Genomic DNA, 23,008 nt, shown 5'->3' with positions numbered 1-23,008 from the left:
TGTCTCTAATTCTGAACATAATGGGAGACAAAATGTGCTGCAATATTAATGTAGATGTAATGAAATCACTGAAGAAACTCTCTCTTGTGGTATCTCAGAACAACTTCAGAGGTGCCAGTTGGCTTATAGAGGCAAGGCTAGGCACAATTTAGTTTGACTACTTCAGTTTATCAGTATTAATGTACAAAGAGCACTGTTTGTTTGGGGGATTAGTTGTTGTCTCATTTCACCTCGTGTTCTGAATAATGAATGGTTATGCATGTTGCCTTCAATATAATTTGTCATATAAATTCTATATAAATTAGTTATTAAGATAATATGTAACAATATTTATGTAACAGTATCCTCTCAATCACTTAACTGCTTCAGAATGCTAAGGGCCAATTAGATGATTCTTGCCTTTGACATCTGGTAATCATTTGTTGACAGATAGGAAGTGATTCATCTAAATACATTCAACTGTTTTCTCCCATGAAAGAAACAATATTTTCCTTTTTTTTTTCTTTTCCTTTTTTTCTTTTTTAATTTTATGAATGCAGTGGTTAATCAAAGCTCAAGAACTTTCCAGCACCCAACATTTGAATTGCACCACATTTCAAAACTATGAGCACTTAATTTATAGGGCACTTTTAAAATGAATTGCAAGCCCCACCATCAACACGCTATTATTCTTCATTAGGAGATTTTGCCCTCCCCCTGCTTTGTGCTGCATCCACCTCTTCACTCTGGCCTAGGAAGAAGCACATTCATCAGAGTAAAGACCTTCCATGTCACTTGCTATGGCAAATTTCTTTTAGTAACACCTAGTGTGACATAGATGTTATGTTGCTGGAACGTGTCCAGAGTAGGGCAACAAAGCTGGGGAGGGGTTTGGAGCACAAGCCCTATGAGGAGAGGCTGAGGGAGCTGGGATTGCTTAGCCTGGAGAAGAGGAGGCTCAGAGCAGACATTATTGCTACCTACAACTACCTAAAGGGAGTTGGTCTCTTCTCCCAGGCAGCCAGCACCAGAATAAGAGGATACAGTCTCAAGCTGCACCAGGGGAGGTTTAGGCTGGATGTTAGGAGGAAGTTCTTCACAGAAAGAGAGATTGGCCATTGGAATGTGCTGCCCAGGGAGGTGGTGGAGTCACCATCACTAGGGGTGTTTAGGAAGAGATTGGATGGGGTGCTTGGTGCCATGGTTTAATTGACTAGATAGTGTTGGATGATAGGTTGGACTTGATGATCTCAAAGGTCTTTTCCAACCTGGTTAATTCTACTCTATTATATTCTATTCTGTTCTACAGTGTAGCCTCTCTGTAAAAGCTTCCTATGTTTGCTTCTTTGTCTGTGGCTTTCAGCACAATATTGGAACTAGATGATCCTTGCGGTCCCTTCCAACCCTGAATGATACTATGATTCCTAAAAAGAGGAGCAGGAATTGCTGCTGAAAAAAGAACCAAACCAAACCATTGGCCTATGTCACTCCTCCCATTTTCTGTGTCACTAATAACTAACATGAGTAATAGCAACTTCTGAGCTCATCTGAAGAATTGTGAACAAGAAACAAAGAACATGGGACAACAAAACCAGTCTCTGCAATGCCTAGTCCATGGTCCATTTGCCTCTGAATATCATAAAGCACTCCTCAGCACCACTCACAGATTTCATGTCTGTTACAAAGTCTTTCCTCCCAAGTCTACCTATTTGCAAACTTTAACTGCAGCTGATGAGTTACTATCTCTTTTCTACAAAAGGATAAAAAAAGTCACTTTAATAAAACCTCAGCTGACTTCAAGTTTAGGAATATGGTGAAGCCCTGGAACTGGTTGCCCAGGGAGGTGGTAGAAGCCCCATCCCTGGAGGTTTTTAAGGCCAAGCTGGATGTGGCTCTGGGCAACTGGATCTAGTGTGAGGTGTCCCTGCCCATGGCAGGGGGCTTGGAACTGGATAATCCTTGACGTCCCCTCCAACCCTAACAATTCTGTGATTCTATGAACAGCATCCATCATAAATCAAGGCAGAGATTCTGAACTAGAAGTATTACATCCAACTAGGTCTGAGACTAGTTGGAAATAGTCAGAACTGTACATAGTTCTGCTACAGTAGTTGCTTTGAAGTCTGCATTCACTACAATCTCATAGGTCATTTAATTTATCACAGGTATGTGTAGGCTTATAGTATACATAAGCCAGCACAGTAATTTATGGCTTTGCTGCTAAGCCACAGAAGGGGTATCTTCTCTGACTGACCAGATATCCCAGTCTGTGGCTTTGATATTTTTACTTTCTGATAAAGAGCAGAACAACAACTTGGTAAAATTTACAACAAAATCAAGTAGTTTGTCTGGTACCAGATGATGACGGACTGACTTTGGTGTTGCCTTTAACTTCAGCTAAAAGCAGACATGATCTGACTGTAAGCCAGACACAGAACCTACCTGATGTCTTGCCAGACCTCCTGACAGCTTCTCAGCTCTGCGTTTGACATATGTTGTCTTTTTACTGGCAATGGCGACATAACTCCTCCATTTGGAGTGAGAAAACCATGAGCCACTGAGCTTCTGCAACTCTTTGGATATGTTGTATGACAAAGTGCATGTAAGAAGCAGTGCCTGCTTGTTAATTCCACCTAGAAAGCGTAATGTGGCATTTAATAAGCCAGGGCAAAGAACTTTCCTTTTCCAAATGACACTTTATTGCGAGTCTTCTCTCCTTTTAAAGGAGAAAGCTCTTTTAAAAAGGAATTAAAGTATATTGCCAAGGCATTATAGCAACATAAGTGAGAATTATGTAGTGGTTCTAAACAACACTGTTCTGGTTGTTTCAAGTTTGGGTTGTGTGGTTTGTTTGGGGTTTTAGTTTGTTTGGGGTTTTGTTTGCTTGTTTGTTTGTTTGCAGTTTTGTTTGTTTATTTCATGCTGCTACTACTTCCAGTATCAAGAAGCAACATAGCACAGCTTTAAAGAATCTTGAAAGGCACTCTGTCTTTCAAATACATTTCTTTTGAATTGCTGATACTCATTTTTTCTATCAGCTACATAGTTTTTCAGTCCAAGGATGTATATGAATAAAATATGTGTGCCTATGGATGACTCTTCTTCCAGTTTAAATCAACTTTTCTATATGCTGTTTTCCTCCTTGTCCCCAAAATTACTTAACAAAAGGCAAGGTGCAATGTTTTTGACTTGGCTTATTCGCCTGTGATTAGTTTGAGCATTATATATTTGCTTTCCAAACTTACATAAATTTATGATGTTCAGGTATTTTTCTCTTGTAGTTTTTCAGTAGCAAAATCTGTCCTTTACTGTCACCGCCACGCTTACAGACTTATACTGATGTGACCTGTAGGAAAACTTTTCCTGGTCTAAAAAAACATAACCAAAAACCCCAAACACAGCAAATAGAAACATATAATATTTTGTTTTCAGGTTGCAGAGAAACTGGAGGTGAATTTAAGCCCTCGCCAGCTTTTTGAAGGCGTTATCACTGGCACATTCAACTCTCTCTGTTTAGCCACAGCTATTTGAGATGCCTCCCACATTCGCCGCAGAAAGCATACTGTTAACTAACTTCTTGTTTAAATGAAGGGCTATGCTGACAATTAAATGTGGGATCGTGCATGCTTCAGTGCCGAACCTTATTATAATCAACGTGAGTAGAAGCAGAGGGCTGAAATTATGGGTTTTAGTCTGCATCTGCATGGCATTATTATGCTTATCAAGGTGAAAATGTCGACGCTGAAGAATGTAATTGTGTACCTTAAGCAGCAGCACTAGTTAAACTGAGCTCCTGCCTCCACTATTAATGCATCAAAGTGCTACTCTTGAGAGGCAGTATAACTCTTGATGTAGGCAGAGCTTTCAATTCATGAATTTACATACTTTCTTTTTTTCCTTTTTTTTTGTCTTTTTTTCTTTCTTCTTTTTGTTTTCTTTTGTTTTTCTTCTTTTTTTCTTTCTTCCTTTTTAAAGACCTTGAGAGGTAAGGTTTTTCTGTTTGGGTATTCATTCAATATAGATTTTTTTTCTGATGTATTTTTTTTCCCTTTTTTTGACAAAGTCAGGGACCAGAAAGAATAGTGTGCACTTTGTGTATAGCTCCATTGCCCTCCAGGAGGTCAAGTGTGAAATGAGTTGAGAGGCACATTGACAGTCCATGCGTGAGCTGAAACAACTCAAGCTCGTTATCAGTAATTTGGATCTGTGCCTGTGGTGTGGGTTCTTATTGTATAAAATCTAATCAAATAATAAAATAATTCAGTGAATTATCTATGTTTAGCAGATTATCATTCTCATCTGAATGTTGTCTCATACAAATGATGCGTGTTTTATTTGTTGGTTTTAATGTTTAGTCATCTTGAACACTTTGATTTGTTATTCATTTACACTGCAAAACAAATGCAGGTTTCTTGATACAATATATCGCTTTGTTTGGTTTCATATACGTGCACCGCTTGTAAGTTAGTCACTTGTAGGTTATCTGTAGGGGTGGGTACAGCACTTTTCTTTACACAGAGGCAGAGGGAATGGTTTCCCCACATAGTGGTTCTCTTGATCTGTATAGACTGTGCTGAACCCATAGCAGTGGGTCAACACATATGCCAACATCTATCTTCATGCTTGTACCTTAGCTAGTATTTCTAAACTGACAATACTGTAAATTCTCTAAGTCCTTTTCTTTCATTTTTTTTCTTCCCTCTTCTCCACAAATTTCCTATCCAATAGATTTTTGGCAAGACAGAGCAGGTATGCTAAGTCAGGATAATAATTTTTTGGAAATAATTTCCCTTTCAGTCTCTTGAAAAAAAAATTGCACAGGCTTTAGTATTACATGACTCATTATTTTAAACTGATTTGCTTAGTTCTAAAATGCTCTTCTGCTACTCTCAATCTGACTTTTGCCATGAAGAGAAATACAAAGGCCACTCAAGTGTCTAAGGATTGGAAGTCTGGTTTTCTGCTCCTTTGTGTAAAAGGAAGAAATCAGCAATAAAAGATTTGTCTTGAGGAAGCTTCAGTATTCATGAATTATTTGGTTACTTCCTAACAGATAAAGTGAATCTTTTAGCTACAAAGAGAGAATATTTCACTTGCTTTTAGTTAACCATTTAGTAACTTAATGGACAGAGCAAACCACTTGTACTGAGCAGCTTTAATGAACTAACTGTGCCAGTGAAGAAGGACTACAGCTACACAGGAAGCATAGGCAGACTTCAGAAGAATTAATGTTTCTAGAGTTATTTCTATATAATTTGTGGAAGTAAAGAAATTGCTTATTCCACTCAAAATAATTTAGAAACAAAACTTTTGCAGTAAAGCACTGAACCTGGCATGCTTTCCAGTTGCGAAGAGCCAAAAGTCTGCTCATCCATATATGAATTGAGCAAGGTAAAAGAAATAATGTTACCTGTTTCTATCTTCTGGCTACCTCTGCAGGTCTAGGTCACGGTGATTAGTGAAGGACTCCTTGCCTCTGTATGAGAAAGCAGTTAAAGCATTGATGGTTAAAGGCAATGTACTGAATTGAGTTTAGAGGACTACTGGGATCTGGATTTACACATATTACAGGTGAAGGCATGTTCGTTCTGCAGGGGGAAGACAACTTGCAAGGCAAAGAAAGTGGGCCAGATTTCTGTGAAATACTCTAGCACTAAAAATCATAAAAATATATTAAATGCCATTTATCTGAAAAGGTACATTATGGGACTGGGAGGCTTGGAACAGTAATGATTCATCCAGAGAATCACAGGTTATATAATCAGTATATATCTACAATCGTTCTGTGTATCTGAAGTCAAACTCATATGAATTAGTGTTTTAAAATGAGATAGTCATTTTGTACATATTACTGTCAGAGCTTCATATCTCCACTGATTTTCTTATGTATCAAGATCAGACTTTGAATTCACTCTTAAATCAAACCTCCTGTTGCAATGGCAGGCAAGTCCTTTCTATTACATACATTGATATATATATTTTAGGGACCATTAGCAGTTCCACAGCTGTAAAACATAGAGTTTCTGACTTCTCTCTGACTACCCACATACAGTTCATTATTCAGGCCAATAATTCTGTATAGGCAAGTCTTTCAGTTGATCTCCAGAAGCAACAGGCCCTTTGAAACAGAATCACAGACTGGTTCAGGCTGGAAGGAACCTCCTGAGACCACCTAGTCCACATTTCTGAGGACACAGAGACTGTTACCTGTCCGCAAAACCTTTTCTTGTTGATTTAGCAGCACTGAGTGAAGAAAGTCCATGTCATGTAGCTAGAGCAGAAGTCTGTGCTGTACAGGCCTGCAAGTGTGAAGGAGGAGGGAGAAAGGAACAGGCTGTGACATGACATTACTTTGCAGCTCCTATCAAGTGCAAATAAGGATCACACTAAATAAGCCCCAGCTACAGAGCTGTCTATTTTTATTTGTAGTGTTTAGCTTGCTACCAAAAATCTGTTTTGCCTCAATTCTTGTAGCATTCAGGAAAGCATCAAAATGACCATTTACTTCTGGTTCAAGAAAAATAATGGCTTGCATTATTATCTCCTCAGCTTCATGTTTGGTTTGATTACAGAACCCATGATTTAAAAATACTGAGCTTATCCCTGCCAAAGGATCAGATCTCATACGTTTTATCTAAAGCAGACATTTTTCTCGTGTGTGTGTCCCCCTAACACACACTTTCCTGTGTGCCTCCAAACCTTCATGTTTCTATTTCAGTAACAACCTGCTGACAAGCCATGTCTGATTGCCATGTGAAGGCATTAGGATCAAATACATACAGAGCATTAACAAAAAGAAAGAATGTCCTTGGGGAAAAAAAACATTGCACAACATGAACTCACTTGTACTGCTGGAAAGAGTTGTCAGTAACTGTAAAAAAAAACAGTTCAGAGGCCTTCTGACATGGGGAGGGAGCAGGACCCCTAGCATCTATACAAGTGTTCTTTCAGGAGGACTTCACTCACCTTTGTCAAACATAAACTGAGCTCAGGGATGCGCAAGGGAAAGGAGGAATGCTGCTTCCGAACATTGACATTATTGCTTTTCTGCCTGTCTCTGTCTTGAACCAAAGCATTTTTTCTTCCCCAACAGCACTGTCTATCCACTTTCTGCTTGCTTGTTCTTTTCTCCCCCTGCTCCCCCCCCCCCCCCCTTTTTTTTTTTTTTGAGTTGTAACATTTTTTCCCTCTAGTTAATGTGACACCATGGAGAATGAAACAAACCAAGATGAATTGCTAGCCCTCTGGATTTAAAGCTGCTTAAGCGATGGCTGGGAAAACAGGTAGGTTACAGCAAGTTTGGTGTCAGCAGGGATTCCTACAGACTCTTTTAATGCTCACGGGACATGACCTGAGTTGTGGCCACTTGAAATTGCCAGTGCTGTACTGGGCAGGCTGGTAGCACATCTCTGTGCTTAGAGAGCCAGAGAACAATATCTGACTCGCATCCTAACAGCCTTTGACACGTTGAAATGTTATATGGAAGCTCGTGTTGAAGCTTACAAACCAAGTAGTGACAATTTTGCCTCAGAATTTTGCTTTGAAATTACTCTATACTAATTCTATAAACATGTTTGAATTTAAATTCTACACAACTACGTATAACAGGAAACACAGAACCAAAGAAATAGAAAGAAACAGAGTGAAAGTAAAAGTTTTCTTGAGAGAAAGGACAAGAAAAGGAGGTCAATAATCTTAAATTATTCACTCAAGTCAGAAAAACTTAAGGTCATTTAGCACAGTATATAAGTGGTGGGTTTAGTCTAATAGAGCAATTACTTTATATGCATAGGAAAAGAAATATTCAGAAAGCTTATGAAGAAAGCTCTGTAGAATCAGAGACATATGTTTATCTTGGAAATGGAAGAAAAGGCACCATAGAAGTTACAGTTGTGTCTCCCCATCTGCATCTGTACCTCTTGAGGTACCCCTTTTGAGGATGAACATGCTCATTTTCATTGTGAATGAAGATATATATATATACATATCAAAACAAAACAAAAACCCATGCACACAAACAAACACAGATTGACCCTTAATGTTTCCTTACTTGAAAAATGCAGTGATTTAATCAGAATGAAACTTGGACTCGTGCTTGACTTGAGGTTAATTCGAAACAAAATTCTCTGGCACTGTGAGAGGACTGTAACTTCCCAGCTGCTGCCTTGACCCAGCTGACAGGTAAAGCAGGTACAGCTTTGTTCCTCCAAGGTTATCTGTTCCAAGGGTAAATCTTCTGTTTTGTATGCAGGTTTGCAAAGCCATCCTTTGAAGATGTGGAGTTGTCTTGCTCTTGCTAGATCTTAAGCTTTTTTTTTTTCCCCATTGTGATGAAGTTTAGGTAAAAGAGTTTGAATCACCAAAGAAATCCTTTAAAGCATCGATGTTTTCAGCTGTAAGATCTTGTAAAAGCAACAGTGGAAAATTAAAACTCTTGCTCAGTTGTGCATACAACTTTAGCTATGCATACAGGCCTCCATGTAGAAATAAAAGGAATCAAATATTGGACTTCTACCTGGTTTTGTGTCAGTCACTGTAAAAAACCTCCAGGGCTAATTTACTTCAGCTTACAACCTAATCCATTACTGATAGAGCAAAGCATAGTCAGAAAACAAAACATTTTATTATTCATAAATTCCTTATTAGAATAGAATAATCCAGCCAGAAATACTCAGAGATAGTAAATATTTGCAAGTTTGGATAATATGCTTGCCATCATAATTGGCGGAAGTGATCTGAGTATTCACCATTCAAAATCATCCCTTCTCACAGACAAGCCTCAGACAGACAGACCCCTTTCCTTATCAGATTTGTGCTGACAAGTAGCTGATGTAAAGTACAATTTCACTGCAGGTTAAATTAAAATTAGGAAAGAAAGTGAGGTTTAAGCTGAAAAAAAAAGAAAAAACACATTACTTTTCAATCCTCTTTTCTGGAAGTATTCTTATTTGCCCCATAGCCCCAGTAGATATCTTAATAGCATTATATTATTAGCATCTTAACAGATGTATTTCTTTTCAACCCTCTAATGTAGAAATCCCAACATTTGTCTGGTACCTGATCTGAGAGGAATTTAAAAATCATTTCTCCAGAGGTGACTTTAACAGTTTCAGTAATTTCACAGCTCATTCAAGTTTGCTTTATTTGTGCTGCCATTTGCACCCCTGCAAAATAAGCATTACAGCCTGAAGTGGAACACCAGCACTTTAGGTTTTCTATGAGCACTGCAATTCATGTAGAGACAAAACACAGACCCTTTAGTCTGGTCAAATGTCTTATGATCTGCAGTGCCTGTTCATCAAAATGCCTGTCAAGTAATAGCAGAGAGGTATGAGTGATGATAAAAGAGAGGTTGTAGGTTTCATGCATTTACCAGGAGCTGTTTCAGATGTGCTCCTGTTACTCAAGTTTGCTTCGTTATGAGACATGAAATGAATAGACCAAGATTATGTACTATGAAACTGTAAAGTAAAAACTTAGGAATCAATAATAACTTCAGTTCAAAGTGTATCATTGCCGAGAGTTTAGCATTTCTGACTTCTACTAATTTGAGAAATTACTCTGCCTTAATTTAACTGACCTCCCACAAGCGTTGTTGCTATAGCAGGAGGACTTGGATGTGCAGTGCAGTGAGAAGTGTTCTAGTAAGCTTCCACTAGGGATGATACTCTGAAGCTTGAGTATGGCTCTAGTCAAAAGCCACAATTATCCCATTTCCAAAGCCAGGAAGGTAGGGTACACAAACTATTCTACTGATTGATAAAATGCAAGGTGGGTTATTAACCACAAAAGTCAAACATGGTCATCTAGTCCAGAGCATTTAAAGGAAGGAAGTACTTGACTGGACACCATACGAAGACAAGCCCTTATTGAAAAGAAACTTTTGCAGGTATTTTTTAATAATAGTAATATGATGGAATAATACTTTTCATGTTTCTGAGGAACTTCTAGACAATGTGTTGACTCAGCTTGCTATTAAACACTGTTTATATTCCATACTAAACCTCAAGAAGCAAGATGCAAGGAGCAGCTTGCTTGCCCTTCAGTACTAGCTTCAAATAATCCACTTAACTGTTCAGGGAAGTAGTCAGGACACTTCCTAAGTCAATTGCAACAGCTGCTAGGTGTTTTAGGAAACAATCTCTCAACTAAGGTGCTGTGCCTGATTGTGTGAGTGGCTTACTCATTCACAGACACCCAGCAAGAGGATGCACATGCAGTTATACAACAAGAATCGTGCTCCTGTTGCTCAATTCTGTCACTTGTTGAACACTGCTGGCTACATTGTACATATGTTAAGATGCTTTACAGGTGGGTCCAAACTGTAACATTGTGATACTGCATTTTTATGGCTTCCTGCAGTGTTATCATTCCTAATGCTGAGGTTTTAAAAGCTAAGCTAATGTAATAAGGGGCACCTGTGTAGAGTCTCACCTCCTCACTCTTGTCCTCAAGTACATGTACCAATCCCTGTGCTTTGCCAGCGTCAGTAGTCATGTTTCTTCTTTGTAAACTTGGTCAGGAACATACCCTGACTGAAAACAATCTATTTTTTTCCCCACACATGCAAATCAGACCTGTGGTCCATCTTCTCATGTAATTCCACCAGTGCAGCAGTAGACACAGAGAAGGATGAAAAAAGCAAATGTCAAGAGTAAGAACAGTGGAGTGCCCTGCTGCACTCCATCCTGCTTTCTGATGGTCATCACACTGCAGCCCAGCACACTGGAGGTAAAACTACTGTCTCTCTTGTCTCTAAAATGATCTGCTCTTCACTGGCAAAAAAAATATAATGTTGATGGGGGGAGGGGGGAAGCTAAGAATTTCATTTTTAAGTATTCTTAACTAAGCAATTCACAACTGTTTTGTTTTTCTGTACTCATCACTTGGTAATTACCACTTTAAAAAAACAATAATAGTTCCTCAATGTGAGCTCCTGGCAGCAAAAGTACAGGGGAAATAACATACAGGTTCCTCATCAGGCTTACTGATTGCCCTGGCATAACATATAATGTGGACTTAGCTGCTGATGAAAGTGAGCTGCAAAAAAGCTTACCCCATAATTGAGAAGGAGCATAACCTGGAAACTACTGGAAAGAGCTTACAACACTGTGCCATGAGTGAGATTTACCAGAAGACTACTTGGCAGGTGTAAATAATTTCTGTGCTAAGACAAAGGAAGAAAATAACGGAGGAAAGAAGTAAAAACAAAAGAAGGAGAAAGAGCTGATAATATGAAAGACAGTTAACAGAATAAAGGAAGGGAAGGAAGTGAAACAGCAGAGTGAGAAGCAGGGAAAAGAACAAAGTGATGGGTTATAACTCTGCAGTATCATGTAGTGGAATGAAAATGGAAAGAAAAAGGAGTTTTAAATGCCAAAAAAAGTTAAAGTCAGACCATCTTATTTGAGATGCAAATGCCTGCTGAAGCCTAGCAGATGTTGCTATGCAAAGTCCAATTTCCTTTGTATTTGTGGTGACTTTTTAAAAAGATATTTTGGATTTCTAGAATAGCATTTAATTATTATTTAAATAGTTCTCATGTGCAGCTAAAAGAAACCCAAAAGATATAATAGCCAAGAGCTCCTTAAATTTTCTGACATTTTACTGCGCACCTAATCAGAGGCTTTGCAGAATGCAGATAAATTCCCTTGACCTGTTGCTGAGATTTGAATAAACATATAATTATGGGCTTGCTTTAAAATGTGCTTTTTATTTATAGTGGAACATTAGGAGCTGATGTGGTAAGCTTTAAGTAGCATATTAGAAAGTCTTTTGGTTCGCAGACAATTAGAGCTCTTGTGGGGTCACTCTGGGTTAGCAATGTATTCCTGCAACGAATGGGAGTTTTGTCAGTGATTTAACAGGATCAGGAAAGTACATTCTGCTTTTCCACTTTCTTTCTTTTTTTCTTTTAATAGGTCTTCTGAGCAGCACATTATATTCAGCTCTGGAAAAGTCAACCTGAGAAACAGGTATGCTCACACTACAAGCCGCTGTTTCTGCTGTTTTCCTAGGGATGACAGCAGTCTGGTTGATGACTGAAGTGTCTCTTTGGTGAAAGTGAGTCAATCAGAAGATACCCAAATCCTTCAGGTACAAGTACTAGCAAAAAGCATTTCCACTTCCAACAAAGATTTGGATGTATCTAAGTCACTTCAAGTAGGTGACACACAATGGCATCCACTTCCAAGCTGTCCGTGAGGGTGACCATATGTACGCAGCGTTCAGAAAGTGCCAATTATTTAGAGACAAGTGAAAAGTAAAATCACAGGATGTTAGGAGTTGGAACGGACCTCCAAATACCGAGTCCAATCCCCCTGGCAGAGCAGGACCATAGAACAGCACAGGTCACACAGGAACACATCCAGATGGGTCTTGAAAGTCTCCAGAAAAGGAGACTCCACAACCTCCCTGGGCAGCTTCTTCCAGTGCTCTGTGACCCTCACAGTGAAGAAGTTCCTCCTCATGTTGAGGCGGAACCTCCTGTGCTAGAACAGAACTGGTTCTGTTCTAACTCAAACCAGAACACACAATGAATATACAATAAAATACATGATTGCTGCATGTGGCAATATAAATGTTGTATTTAAAGAATTGATTTGAAATTTTGTGTAGTGATGAGAGATGTTCTGCAAACACAAGGTAGAGGAATATTTCTTTACCGTAAAAGATGAGAGGTGATCTGCAGGGTTAGCAGACAGTATGGTAGAACAAGTACAGGGCACTAATGCTTGCTCAGAAAGGGTTATTGCACACTTAAAAGTTCACATAGAGAATTGATATGGAATAAGTGACGTGTTGCACTTCCTCACTTACTTCATTGTCACTTCAAAAGATAAACCCTGAGGCTAAGCAGATAAATGGATCTTCACTGTAGCCAAATCTCCTACTGAGGGTAAAGTGTTGCAAAAGTATAGGTTAAACATGAACAAATGATTTACTGAACAGGAATGGGCTAGAACAAGACACTTCAGAGTGGTTAAGTGTTTTGCTGAAATAGGACCTTTAATAGAAAAGACAGATAGAAATCTGATTGATTCATGAATCTAGGTGCACTGACAGCCTTGGGGTGTGTTTTACCTGACCCATGCATAAGATGGATGGGGGCTGTCCCTACAGTATCTTCCAAAGAGAAGTTTTTTCCTGGATAGACTCATTGGTATTCAGACTTGTACCCAGAGATGAAGGATGCCAGCTTCCAGCATGTGTCTTTTTCATATTTGTAATATGCATACTTATATATATTTATAGTGGATCACAGCCTGCCCATCTCCTTATCCTTTGCCTATGGTTAAAACCAGTAACAATTGTTAATACACTGTTTGTTTAGGTAGGCTGATATCACCATTCCAACGACCATCCCCTTTGTCTAACAAGACATGGTATTAAGTAAGTGATGATAGAGGTGGTGTAAAATTAACATAGGTATGGCATTTGATAACAGATTCAATACAAGTAGAGGTGACACATGGTATTCAAAACTGATAGCACAATTTCATTCTCCTAACACAAAAAGTCAACACCCAGTGAAAATGAGTCTGTTTCTTTAGAAGAGATGGAAAGGAAAAGTGATTCTGGGACTGCCTGCAGGGTGGTGAAAATGCTTAGATGCAGCTCCTAGATACTTATAGCTGCTAGTCCTCAGTGGTCAGGCTGTGTGCATATCCCTCACCCATCTCTCCTTCTCAAGTGTGTTCCTTAGGGGTTAAAGAACATTTGTAATGTTAATCACTCCGCCTAGAGGGATCCTTAAAATTTGTTCTTCATCGGTTAGCTCTGTATAAAAACAATTTGTCTGCTGCTCATCTCCATTGGAGCATACACCACCTGAAACCAAGTTTTTCAGCTTTATGCACCAGTGCCTGGCTAGGCTAGGACTGCCCCAAAGGCGCTGGTGTGCAAACAACAGCTCACGGAAAACCTTCCGCAGCCAACCATAGGAAAGGTGTTCTGGTTTTGCAGAGTGCTCGGTGCCATTATGTCCAAATGCAAACATGAAATCTTTCCTAGCATTAAACTGACATCAGACATCGATAATGGAAGAGCTATTTGTCCAGCTCATATTAGTGAACAGAAAACGTCGGCCGAGTAGTGCCAAGGTTTTTCTAACTTACAATGCTCTATAATATCACTATTGGCTATGACAAATAATCACATTACTTTTTAATATCAAGTAAGCCATTCATTGTTGTCATACAAAATAATTTTAAAAAATGGTAACTTTGAAAGGTTGTTTCAGCTTATTTTGTGGATTTCTTTGTTTTGTTTGCCACACGTTTTGTGTCCCTTACTCTGATAATAGAGCTTACTCCAAGAGAATGACAAATGAATCATTTTGATCTGAAAACCACTTTTTCCTTCTCAAAAGTAACGTTATATTGACTGACTCTTACCTTTTGACTTAAAAGTTTGGGAGGCAAGTGTCACCCTTTCTTCTGGACACTGCAACCCCAATAAAAATTGCTTACTGTATGTTCAATAATTTTCAGTCATAGACAACAACCTGATCTCTTTTTTGGAGAGCATGAGAAAAAAGTGTTGTTAATAAAGAAAATTTCAGAAGCCTCACATACCTATTTGAAGACCTTTTTTGTCTGACCTGTGGACAGGTTTGAGCAGTACTCCATATGTATCATGTGTTTATCCATGGAGGTGAGCGTAGGCTCTTGTTCAAAGCTCAGTCTCCCCAGTGACGCTCTGTAAAATAAAAGGTAAGGACCAAATCAAAAAGGCATCTTTAGAAGTATCTTCTGTGGTATCTTACCCTCAAATCTGACATTCTGAGGATATTTAGCAATAGGCAGGCATCAGAAAAACAAAAAACAAATCAAAAAGCTCAACATGAGCTCTCAATGTGCACTTGCAGCCTGCAAAGCCAATCAGATCCTGGGCTGCATCAGGAGAAGTGTGGCTAGCAGGTCGAGGGAGGTGATCCTCCCCCTCTACTCAGCCCTGGTGAGACCCCACCTGGAGTACTGTGTCCAGTTCTGGAGCCCCTATTACAAGAGGGATGTGGAGGTGCTGGAACGTGTCCAGAGAAGGGCCACAAGGATGATCAGAGGGCTGGAGCACCTCTCCTATGAGGACAGACTGAAGGAGTTGGGGCTGTTCAGTCTGCAGAAGAGAAGGCTCCAAGGTGACCTAATTGTGGCCTTCCAGTATCTGAAGGGGGCCTACAGGAAGGCTGGGGAAGGACTTTTCAGGATCTCAGGTAGTGACAGGACTAGGGGGAATGGAATGAAGCTGGAGGTGGGGAGATTCAGGCTGGATGTGAGGAGGAGGTTCTTCACCATGAGAGTGGTGAGACCCTGGAATGTGTTGTCCAGGGATGTGGTCAAGGCCTCGTCCCTGGGGGTGTTTAAGACCAGGCTGGATGAGGCTCTGTCCAGCCTGATCTAGTGTGGGGTGTCCCTGCCCATGGCAGGGGGGTTGGAACTAGATGATCATTGTGGTCCCTTCCAACCCTGAATGAAACTATGAAACTATGAAATATCACAGAAATCTAACAGAAGGGAGTTAGCATTTCATAATTGTTAAAGACCCACTGTAAAATCTTTTAAACAAGTGTTTCTTGACCAGTTTCTACCATTTGCTATTAGAAACTAGCATTTCCACAGCACAGGTTATTTAAAAAAGGAAGAACTGGTGAAAACTTCTTTCTCAGTTTTGGGAAGGTGATAATAGATATCGAAGTGGCAGAATTAATCATAGCTGGTTTGCTCAAACTATGAAATGAAACAATTTGGGCTATACATTTGTACTACTTGAGAGACTAAACTTTTCCAAGTAAAACTGTTGTTGCTCCCTTGTCACTTAGGATGTCTTTAATATCATTATTTATTTTAGAATAGGAAATGTTACCCTTTTTTGCAGCATCTATGGAAGATGTTTAAAAGTCAGTAGAGTATCTGCTTGTCTGTGGATGCAAACAGGAATAACTGTCTGGGGAACATAATCATGGCAAAAGGTCATGTTTGCCTTTTATTTGAAATACTTTTAGACTATCAAGTGGTTTAGAAGTCACTCAATCAATACCAAAAGTCAAGGGAAACAGTTAGCTTTACCAACATTAATATATCTTTGAATTTTCTAAGATGAAACATTATTTCCCTCGGCATCCTAATTGAGATTTCATAAACTCGCTGGTTTAGTGCATGCTGCAACAACAGCCTGAGACACAATTCGCTCAGAAACCTGCAAATTCCACATGAGAATCCTTCCCCTCCTCTTTCCCTTTCTACCTTCAATAGGTGAATCAGAATGAAAGCAGAGACTGTAAACACCTCCCTTTAGACAGAAAAAAATAAGAAGAGGGTGCTGAGGGATATGTATTTAATCCATACACAACACAGACCAGTTTTGATTTTCTTGTTGCAGGTACCATGGATATAAAAGGCACTTTTGTGGGACATTGTAAGGTAAGAAGGCCTGCAGTGCAAGTATGTTTCCTAAGCACCACAAATGTGTTAATATAAAAAACCAGAGATGGTTAAAAGGAAAAAAAAGTGTGTCTGAGGTTTTGGGACAGATGTTTTCAGAGTATTTTAGAGTACAGGAAACATAAATTATTTTCATTTTAAGTCATTAATTAAAAAAAAAAAATAATATAGAAATTTGTTTCTCTCTTTCAACTTATTGTTTAGAAAAAGAAAGAAAGAAAACGTTGCTTCCACGTGAACAGTCATGACAAAAAACTTCCCCCTAAAATAGAACCCCACATCGACCTACTTATTAATAAAAAACATGTGAAAAATAACCTATTTTCACAGGACTGATGAATGATCATACTATACAGGACTACATGGACAAGTGGACAGAATTAAAGCAACATTGCTTCTGGTAAATGCCACATACTTGTGGTGGTTTCATTGTGGTTTTTTTCACTCTGATAACTGAATGTTGTCAATTAAATAATTAAACTGTAGAAGCTGTAACAGTCTACTGGTTAGGCCACACCTTGAGTTCTGTGTCCAGTTCTGGGTCCCGCAGTCTAAGAAGGACATTGAGACACTTGAACGTGTCCAGAGAAGGGAAACGAGGCTGAGGGAGCTGGGGTTGTTTAGCCTGGAGAAGAGGAGGCTCAGGGGAGACCTTATTGCTGTCTACAACTACCTGAAGGGTGGTTGTAGCCAGGAGGGGGTTGGTCTCTTCTCCCAGGCAACCAGCACCAGAACAAGAGGCCAGAAGAGGGGATGTTTAGGTGGTGGAGTCACCATCCTTGGAGGTGTTCAAAAGGTGATTGGATGTGGCACTTGGTGCCATGGTTTAGTCATGAGGTCTGTGGTGACAGGTTGGACTTGACGATCTTTGAGGTCTCTTCCAACCTTGGTGATTCTGTGACTAATGTTAGTATGGACTACCATGAAGGATTTGCTCAGTTAATTATAAGTGCAAACTGCAAATATGGGTGGGCTAAAAGATTATGGAGAATTGGGCCTGTGACTTACCCACACTCTAGCTGTGCCTGCACTGCTCTCAGGTGCTGTACTTCAACTGAGACTGGATTTTTTGAAATGTGGCACTGTACACTGAGGTTTGATGTGGACTAAAAAAAAAAAACCACCTCTCTAAGTACTTTAAGGAACCCAAATCATTATTAAAATCCCTTTCTTCCAATATGCCTTGTCAGGCCTTTTATTTAAAAAAAGAGAATTAACAATGTCTGCAGTGCAGTGCTAAGAAATACGTGTATTCAAATGAGAAATTATTTGGTTAGGAAAAAATATAAATGCTCAGCCTGGGTGAGCATTTTCTTAAACAGTCATTATCTCAAAATTAGGATGAATGCTGAAAAACTCAAATAGCTTATTAATGGACTGAGACACCTTAAACTTTTTCATAATGGGAGTCAGGTGTGTAGAATCTTTTGAAAAACCTCACTAAGTACCTATATGCATCTTTAGGCACTTAAATGCCTTTAAAAACTTGTTCCCTATTGTATTATTGTCAATTAATTTCAATTAGGGTGCTAGCATTGGGAAATATTCTTACCTCTTCACAGACATAAGAACAGCAGACATAAAATAAGGCTTTCAAAGGCACATAAAAATACACAGGAATTTGACTTTTAGTGAGTAAAATTTAACTTTTAGTGAGAGAATTTATATCTACATAGAATCAAAGACTTGTTAATGTTGGAAATTACCTCCAAGATTAACAATTCCAACTGTCAACCCAACACCACCATGCCCACTAAACCATGTCCCAAAGTGCCATGTTTACTTGTTTGTTTTTACACTTCCATAGATGGTGATTCCATGACCTCCCTTTCAAGTTTGCAAAGTTTGCATTTCACTTCTATGAAGCTTTTGAAGTTATGAGTGGTCTAGTTTCACAAAAGGCAAACCTGGGAATATGCCAACATTTGATAGTAGTGGAGGTGGAGGGATTGAGGGGTGGTTTGTCCAGGATTTTTTGTGGTAGTTTGGTTTTTGGTTTTGTTTGTTGGTGTTTTTTTTTAATGCAAAGGAATCACAGAATCACCAAGGTTGGAAGAGACCTCAAAGATCACCAAGTCCAACCCACCACCACAGACCTCATGACTAAACCATGGCACCAAGTGCCATGTCATGGAACATGGAGCAAGCTTCAGAACTGAATCAGGGATCCTAGTTGTATTCTCCAGCCATGCATACTATGGGATAGTCCCTAGTGGGTTTGGTGGGAACAAGTAATGAGAGGTGAGAAGCAAAACACGGTTCCTCCTGTTAATATGGCATTCCACTGCCTAAGTGATGGGACATTGTACCTGGGCTCGGCACATGGTTTGGAGCTCATTGGATCATAATGCCTGAGCAAGAGCCTTATTCCAACAATGCCGTGGTAGTTACTGGCAACAAGAGGCTCCTCTTCTGTCCTTGATGAGGAAAATTTACTGTATCTCCTCTTTTTTCCTTTTTTCTTTTCCTATTTTTACATTTTCCTGAAACAAGGGGGGGTTGGGGGGAGGGGGGGGAAGAAGTCACAATCTTTAACTATCTAACTTTTCATACTTAAGCTTTTCATACTTGTAAACAAAACGACTGAAAGCTGTCAGTTGGAAATGTCACGTCTGCTGTCAATGGTTCATGAATAATTGACATTGAGATTACCTAGGGAAAGCTGCAATTATCCTGACTCATTAACATATGAACTAAGCCTGGTTTTGTTCTGTGGTTGTAGGATTTTCAGTTAACTCCTTGATGTAGGAGGCAAAAAAACCCCAAAAAACAACTCCTGGCAGGATGTTGCTATAAAAAGGACAAATGTGAATGAACAAAATCTCACAACTATGAATATGGATCAGAATTTCCAGTAGTGTTCCACTGAATCTTGTAAACACAGTATTATTTTGCAGGGAATATCACTGGGACTAAAGTTTGGAGGCTAGCTCTCCCTCAGAAAAATACATGCAGTTGAAAGAGAACTATCAATGGGAAGCTCTTCTTCCCACGTTTCACATTTTCAAGCACAACTCAGAAAGCAGAAATAGACGGTGACAATCAAAGCACAAACAACAACAACAAAAAAAAAAGAACAACCATCAAGCAAGCTCTGTCTCCTGCCTGACAACAGCATCCACAGAGGAAAATACATTTGATAGGAACTCCCTTTAAAAAAAAAAAAAAAGGTGTTAACTCGATTTTAAGATTAAAGTTTGGCAAATCAGCATTTACAGCTGAAACATGCAAGCAAAGAAAGCAGTCAGAAATTTTACAAGCTGGAAAAAAAAAACACATTAAGAAATCAAACCCACAATATTTACAAAGACAAACTGCTAACTGCTGCTTCAGAGGCAATGTATGTTAAATACTTTCTCTCAATCTGTACAGTATGATAGACTCAATGTTTTTTTTTTTTGCTGCTGTGCAAAGTTGTAGGGTAGCCTTGAGGTTTAGGTTACAGACTGAATTAAAGGCTCTTTTTCTTGTAAAAGCCCTTTGGATTGGAAGTTGAAACCATGAAGCTATTTCCCACAAGTAATTACCGCTTTGGATGCCCCTCACTGCTGGTTCCATTGCCTTTTAGAAGCACACCATGAATTGGAGGCCATCATATCAATCCATAGAGCTGAATTATAACTTCTTTGGTATAATGAGCTCCCTTTGACAGCCGCACACAAAGTCATTGTACAGAAAGGATAACCAAGCTATTGCCTCTCGAGTGTAATGCACTTTGTTAAAATGCAAGTCATTCCTTTAGACACACACACTCACTGAACTCCAACCCCTCATAAATCTTGTAACATTTCATTTCTTGTTCACAGCTCTGAAATCTTTAAATTGAGGACTGACTTTGGTAACTTTCCTCATAACCTTAAAAACCATATCAATTTCACACTTCAGTCTTTTTCCTTCTTCCTTTTCTTCTTTATTTAATTGCAAGACAAGATGACTAACAGTTCTGGAGATCCTGACTGTTTGGCCCTTGTAGCATTCCTGTCAGAAGCAGTTATTCAGGCACTGGGGTCTTCTCACACTGTTGAAGACGTCCTAACATCCACCCTATTTTTCTACCCTTGAATTTCCTATCCATCTTGAGGAAAGAGAATTCTTTCCCCCTCCCTCTTTTTCATAGATAATTTCTTTTACATGGTCTCCATTCCCTCTTAGTTGTTTAAATATCCATCACACACCCTATACATCCCAAGAAAAACACCACCAAAACACAGATCTTTTTTTTATCCCTATGTATGTAAATTAAACAGAAGACCAGAGGAATTACGAAGAAACAGAGACTAGTTCTTGAAGGTTCCTCTCCGTCTTTATAACGCCCTGCTTGCTGCCGAGGGGGTCAGGCTAGATGACCTTTGGAGGTCCCTTCCAACCTGGACCATTCTATGATAAGCACAATATTAGTTTGAAGTTTGCTGCACAATAACTGTCAAAGATATACCAATTATATGTTTCTATTTCTCTAACAAATCTTACTTACCTTCTCCAATAATTTTATATCTTTACCCAAACCCTCTTGTCTTTGAGTATTGCTCTGCAGACTGGTATCACACACAATGCACTAGTCACTGTGTCTTCAAAATACAGTGTGAAGTTAACAATAGATAAGTGATGCTCAGATTTGCTACTAAGAGGGGGTTCAGTGTTAAGCAAACCATATTCTTAGAATGTTATAATTATATAGACTGCTCTTTACTCAGCCTGTAAAATTTTACTGCTGGAAAGTAACTATCGGTGGTTCTGACTGAAAGGTAGAATGCAAAAGTTTCAGGGACATAGCTGCAGATGTGCTACAATGACAGAGTTAAAGAGATATTTGACCTCTTCAGCTTACCAATACTTATGACCATTAATGTCTTTATAATGAGGGGAAGCTAAGCCAGCTGAAACAAATGGGGTGAGAAGAATAGGTGCTCCTTCCATGAAGGCACAGCATATGAAGAGTGGTGGTTTGTTGATGAGATTTTATTTTTTCTCCCTCCCATTGGTGTCCAACATAAGCTTTATAAGGTATAGAAAATAGTGCAAGGGAATTTCATATTCCCCTGTATGATGATGGTCTAGACCCTGGCAAGCTCTCAGTGGAAGGCAAAGATTAAGTTAAACTTTTGCAAGACTCCTAGGATTTGACCGAGACCCCTTAATATGCTCAGTTTGCTGTTAGAATTAATTGCTGGCAACCTTGAATCTCTTACGTACTGATTAGTCTTTTCTACCAGAGCCTGATCCTACACTGAATTCTACATAGCTTTCCTCAGAAAATTAGCATTATTACTGAATTCAGTGGCAACTGAATTACAGGCTTGAGGCTTTTCTTTTTATAACCAACAGTAGATACAGTAACGAGATACTTTCTTAGTGGGAAATGAACCATCAGCTTTTATTGGCATTGCTTGCTGATGATTTTTTCAGGTACTGGACCAACCAACAGTTTGTTGAACTTTCTTCTTACAGTATACAATGCTTGCTGCTAATCCTGGCATCTCTTATGAAATGCATTTCATGTATGCCTTTCTTTTTCCTAGTCAAATTTAGATTATAAAGTTTATATTTTCTATATTCCCATTCACCTAAACATAAGCTAAAAACCAAGTCCTATTTCTTTTTTTTCATGTAGTCCATACTTTCCAAATCTGTAGTTATATCTGCAGAACTGCTGCTGAAAGGATTTATCAGGTAGCATATACAGAAGAAATCTATGAGGAATTTGATACATAGAGACTGTACCTGACTGCAAAATGTAAGACACATTAATGTGCTGCAGTCTAATTTATTTTCTTTTCAACTTATAATCAGGTTCCAGGGTTAGTTTTTCAGAGGACACATTTGAAAAAAAAAAAGAATAATTCATGCCTCTAATTTCCCTCTATCTTGATAGTGGAGAGATGGGGCTACTGAAGCGTTACAAAGTCATTTTAAGTTATTCTGTTGATGTTATTTTGTTTTATTATTAAATGCTTTCTTCTTCTTTTAGGCTTTCTTAGAACATGATGATTCATATCCCTTAATACATTCGATGAGAGCTTCATAGAAATACGTGACCAGAGCTGTAAGACTGAATAATGTGTGAAGAGATAAAGACACAGCTTAAATACACAGAAGAGAGTCAGTTTGCAGTGTTAAGTGTAAGGAAAATTAGAAAAAAGAGCAGTCTTTAGGATATTAGAAATCTCAGGTCTTCTCCTAAGCTAGACTAAGCCCATGGCAGGGGGTTTGGAACTAGATGATCCTTGTGGTCCCTTCCAACCCTGAATGATACTATGATACTAAACTAGAATTGCAAACCCACCACCACCACAAGCTTATTAGTCTTCAGTAGAAACATCAGTATTTTAGAAATATCTAAAATATACATGATAAAAGGTTTTACAAAAGACAGAGCAAATTGTAATTGAGGTAACTTTAGGCTGTGGCTCACAAAACAAACATTTGTCTCAACAGCTTTTCATTTCTCTCCGTATTTGCTACTCAAAGGACCCTTTCGAAACCAGTAAGCAAGCCACTTCTCCCACAACTGTTAGGCATTTGAAGACTGTGTTTTTATCCATGTAGCAGCAACAGCATCAAAGATAGAGAGCTTTATTAGTGTTATT

General features: G+C 38.9%; 2 long non-coding RNA genes across 2 annotated transcripts; one reads left to right on the top strand and one right to left on the bottom strand.

Annotated features, from left to right (window-relative positions):
• Positions 1-5,388: 5,388 nt before the first annotated feature.
• Positions 5,389-8,234, bottom strand: LOC137449019 (uncharacterized). Its single transcript, XR_010989296.1, has 3 exons — positions 8,030-8,234; positions 6,187-6,278; positions 5,389-5,455 (listed from the first exon to the last, which is right to left on the bottom strand). It is a non-coding gene; the product is annotated as an uncharacterized lncRNA (long non-coding RNA).
• Positions 8,235-10,623: 2,389 nt separating this feature from the next.
• LOC137449018 (uncharacterized) lies at positions 10,624-16,399 on the top strand. The gene is made up of 3 exons (XR_010989295.1): positions 10,624-10,710; positions 11,901-11,954; positions 16,360-16,399. It is a non-coding gene; the product is annotated as an uncharacterized lncRNA (long non-coding RNA).
• The last annotated feature ends 6,609 nt before the right edge of the window (positions 16,400-23,008 follow it).

The sequence above is a fragment of the Melanerpes formicivorus genome, unplaced genomic scaffold (assembly GCF_026170545.1).
Source record: "Melanerpes formicivorus ecotype bairdi unplaced genomic scaffold, bMelFor1.0.p_v2 SCAF_27, whole genome shotgun sequence".
Taxonomy (NCBI): domain Eukaryota; kingdom Metazoa; phylum Chordata; class Aves; order Piciformes; family Picidae; genus Melanerpes; species Melanerpes formicivorus.
The sequence above is the reverse complement of the archived record's forward strand: the minus strand, read 5'-3'. Positions and strand labels throughout refer to the sequence as shown.